The sequence below is a fragment of the Colobus angolensis genome, unplaced genomic scaffold (assembly GCF_000951035.1).
Source record: "Colobus angolensis palliatus isolate OR3802 unplaced genomic scaffold, Cang.pa_1.0 Scaffold106, whole genome shotgun sequence".
NCBI classification, from domain to species: domain Eukaryota; kingdom Metazoa; phylum Chordata; class Mammalia; order Primates; family Cercopithecidae; genus Colobus; species Colobus angolensis.
The window spans coordinates 5,219,649-5,224,343 of NW_012111586.1; the positions used below are offsets into that span (position 1 = coordinate 5,219,649).

Consider the following 4,695-nt stretch of genomic DNA (forward strand, 5'->3'; position numbering starts at 1 on the left):
GTTAAATAGGAGTGGTGAGAGAGGGTATCCTTGTCTTGTGCCAATTTTCAGGGGGAATGCTTCAAGCTTTTTTCCATCCAGTATGATGTTGGCTGTGGGATTTTCACAGATGGCTATTCATATTTCAAGGTATGTTTCTCCAATGCCTAATTAATGTGTTGAGGGTTTTTAACATGAAGGGGTGTCGAATTTTATCAAAGCCTTTTCTGCATCTGTTGAGATTTTTGTCTTTTGTTTTTGTTTATGTGATGAATCACATTTACTGATGTGCCTATGTTAGACTAACCTTGCATCCCAGGGATAAAGAATATTTGATTAGGAATGGGTTGATCCAAGATGGCCAAATAGGAAGACCTCCAGACTACAGCTCTCAGTGTGAGTGACACAGAAGATGGGTGGTTTCTGCATTTCCAGCAGAGATACCAGGTTTATCTCACTGGGACTTGTTGGACAGTGGGTGCAGGCCATGGAGTGTGAGCCAAAGCAGGGCAGGGCATCACTTCACCTGGGAAGCACAAGGGATTGGGGAATTTCCTTTCCTAGTCAAGGGAAGCCATGACAGACAGTACCTGGAAACTCGGGACACTCCCACCCTAATACTGCACTTTTCCAATGGTCTTAGCAAATGGCACACAAGGAGATTGTATCCCACACCAGGCTCAGAGGGTCCCACACTCACTGGCAGCTTTGATGAGAGCAGTGATTCTCCCAGCATGGATTTTGAGATCTGAGAATGGACAGACAGCCTCCTTAAGTGGGTCTCTGAACTCCAAGTAGCCTAACTGGGAGACACCTCCCAGGAGGGGCTGACAGACACCTCATACAGGCAGGTGCCCCTCTGAGACAAAGCTTGCAGAGGAGGGATCAGGCAGCAACATTTGCTGTTCTGCAATATTTGTAATTCTGCAGCCTCCACTGGTGATACCCAGACAAACATGGTCTGGAGTGGACCTCCAGCAAACTCTGACAGACTTGAAGTTGAGGGTCCTGACTGTTAGAAGGAAAACTAACAAACAGAAAAGAATATCATCAACATCAACAAAAGGACATCAACACCAAAGCCCATCTGTGGGTCACTATCATCAAAGCCCAAACATAGATAAAACCACAAAGATGGGGAGAAACCAGAGCAGAAAAGCTGAAAATTCCAAAAATCATAGTGCCTCTTCTCCTCCAAAGGAATGCAGGTCGTTGCCAGCAACAGAACAAAGCTGGTTGGGAAATGACTTTGAAGAGTTAACAGAAGTAGGCTTCAGAAAGTCAGTAATAAAAACTTCTCTGAGCTAAAGGAGGATATTATTCGAACCCATCACAAGGAAGCTAAAAACCTTGAAAAAAGATTAGAAGAATGGCTAACTAGAATAAACAGTGTAGACAAGACCTTAAATGACCTGATGGAGCTGAAAACCATGGAACGAGAACTATGTCACACTTGCACAAATTTCAGTAGCTGATTCAATCAACTGGAAGAAAGGGTATCTGTGATTGAAGATCAATTGAATGAAATGAAGTGAGAATGAAGTTTAGAGACAAAAGAGTAAAAAAGAAAAGAACAAAGCCTCCAAGAAATATGGGACTATGTGAAAAGACCAAATCTACATCTGATTGGTGTACCTGAAAGTGATGGAGAGAAGGAACCAAGTTGGAAAACACTCTTCAGGATATTATCCAGGAGAACTTCCCCAACCTAGAAAGGCAGGCCAACATTCAAATTCAGGAAATACAGAGAATGCCACAAAGATACTTTTCGAGAAGAGCAACCCCAAGACACAAAATTATCAGATTCACCAAAGTTGAAATGAAGGGAAAAATGTTAAGGGCAGCCAGAGGGAAACGTCGGGTTACCCACAAAGGGAAGCCCATCAGACTAACAGCAGATCTCTCAGCAGAAACTCTACAAGCCAGAAGAGAGTGGGGGCCAATATTCAACATTCTTTTTTTTTTCTCATTAAACTTTTTTAATGGATCTCAAAATTCTGTGACAAATTTTTGGTCAAGTTGTTTCCATTAAAAAGTACTGATTTTAAAAACTAATAACTTAAAACTGCCACACGCAAAAAAAGAAAACCAAAGTGGTCCACAAAACATTCTCCTTTCCTTCTGAAGGTTTTATGATGCATTGTTATCATTAACCAGTCTTTTACTATTAAACTTAAATGGCCAATTGAAACAAACAGTTCTGAGACCGTTCTTCCACCACTGATTAAGAGTGGGGTGGCAGGTATTAGGGATAATATTCATTTAGCCTTCTGAGCTTTCTGGGTAGACTTGGTGACCTTGCCAGCTCCAGCAGCCTTCTTGTCCACTGCTTTGATGACACCCACCGCAACTGTCTGCCTCATATCATGAACAGCAAAGTGACCCAAAGGTGGATAGTCTGAGAAGCTCTCAACACACATAGGCTTGCCAGGAACCATATCAACAATGGCAGCATCACCAGACTTCAAGAATTTAGGGCCATCTTCCAGTTTTTTACCAGAACGGTGATCAATCTTTTCCTTCAGCTCAGCAAACTTGCATGCAATGTGAGCCGTGTGGCAATCCAACACAGGGGCATAGCCAGCACTTATTTGGCCTGGACGGTTCAGGATAATCACCTGAGCAGTGAAGCCAGCTGCTTCCATTGGTGGGTCATTTTTGCTGTCACCAGCAACGTTGCCACGACGAACATCCTTGACAGACACATTCTTGACATTGAAGCCCACATTGTCCCCAGGAAGAGCTTCACTCAAAGCTTCATGGTGCATTTCGACAGATTTTACTTCAGTTGTTACGTTGACTGGAGCAAAGGTGACCACCATACTGGGTTTGAGAACACCAGTCTCCACTTGGCCAACAGGAACAGTACCAATACCACCAATTTTGTAGACATCCTGGAGAGGCAGGCGCAAAGGCTTGTCAGTTGGACGAGTTGGTGGTAGGATGCAGTCCAGAGCCTCAAGCAGCGTGGTTCCACTAGCATTGCCATCCTTACGGGTGACCTTCCATCCCTTGAACCAAGGCATGTTAGCACTTGGCTCCAGAATGTCACCATTCCAACCAGAAATTGGCACAAATGCTACTGTGTCGGGGTTGTAGCCAATTTTCTTAATGTAAGTGCTGACTTCCTTAACAATTTCCTCATATCTCTTCTGGCTGTAGGGTGGCTCAGTGGAATCCATTTTGTTAACACCAACAATTAGTTGTTTCACACCCAGTGTGTAAGCCAGAAGAGCATGCTCTTGGGTCTGCTCATTCTTGGAGATACCAGCTTCAAATTCACCAACACCAGCAGCAACAATTAGGACAGCACAGTCAGCCTGAGATGTCCCTGTAATCATGTTTTTGATGAAGTCTCTGTGTCCTGGGGCGTCAATGATAGTCACATAATACTTGCTGATCTCAAATTTCCACAAGGAGATATCAATGGTGATACCACATTCCCGCTCAGCTTTCAGTTTATCCAAGACCCAGGCATACTTGAAGGAGCCCTTTCCCATCTCAGCAGCCTCCTTCTCAAATTTTTCAATGGTTCTTTTGTCGATGCCACTGCATTTGTAGATCAGATGGCCAGTAGTGGTGGACTTGCCCAAATCAACATGTCTAATGACGACAATGTTGATATGAGTCTTTTCCTTTCCCATTTTGGCTTTAGGGGTAGTTTTCACGACACCTGTGTTCTGGCAGCAAACCAGTTGTGAAAAAGCAACATTCTTAAAGAAAAGAATTATCAACCCAGAATTTCATATGCAGCCAAAGTAAGCTTCATAAGTCTAGGAGTAATGAAACCCTTTACACACAAGCAACGGCAGAGAGATTATGTCACCACCAGGCCTGCCTTACAAGAGCTCCTGAAGGAAGCACTAAACATGGAAAGGAACAACCGGTACCAGCCACTGCAAAAACATACCAAATTGTAAAAACCATTGATGCTAGGAAGAAATTGCATCAACTAACGAACAAAATAACCAGCTAACACCATAATGCCAAGATCAAATTCACACATAACATATTATCCTTAAATGTAAATGGGCTAAATGTCCCAATTAAAAGACACAGACTGGCAAATTGGATAAAGAGTCAAGACCCACCAGTGTACTGCATTCAGGACACCCATCTCACATGCAGAAACACACATAGACTCAAAATAAAGGGATGGAAGAAGATCTCCCAAGCAAATGAAAAGCAAAAAGAAAGCAGTGGTTGCAATCCTAGTCTCTGACAAAACAGACTTTAAACCAACAAAGATCAAAACAGACAAAGAAGGCCATTACATAATGGTAAAGAGATCAATTCAAAAAGAAGAGCTAACTATCCTAAATATATATGTACCCAATACAGGAACACCCATATTCATATAGCGAGACCTTAGAGACCTACAAAGAGACTTAGACTCCCACACAATAATAATGGGAGACTTTAACACCCCACTGTCAACATTAGACAGCTCAACAAGACAGAAAGTTAATGAGGATATCCAGGACTTGAACTCAGTTCTTCACCAACCAGACCTAATAGACATCTACAGAACTCTCCACCCCAAATCAACAGAATATACATTCTTCTAAGCAAGACATCACACTTATTCCAAAATTTACCACATAACTGGAAGTAAAGCACTCCTCAGCAAATGTACAAAAACAGAAATTATAACAAACTGTCTCTCAGACTACAGTGCAATCAAACTAGAACTCAGGACTAAGAAACTCAATCAAA

The 4,695-nt window shown here is 42.5% G+C and overlaps 1 pseudogene across 1 annotated transcript; it reads right to left on the reverse strand.

The window, feature by feature from the left end:
• Window positions 1-1,934: 1,934 nt before the first annotated feature.
• Window positions 1,935-3,669, reverse strand: LOC105515256 (annotated as a pseudogene). The gene has a single exon (XR_001002288.1). The product of XR_001002288.1 is annotated as an elongation factor 1-alpha 1 pseudogene (transcript).
• Between the last annotated feature and the right edge of the window lie 1,026 nt (window positions 3,670-4,695).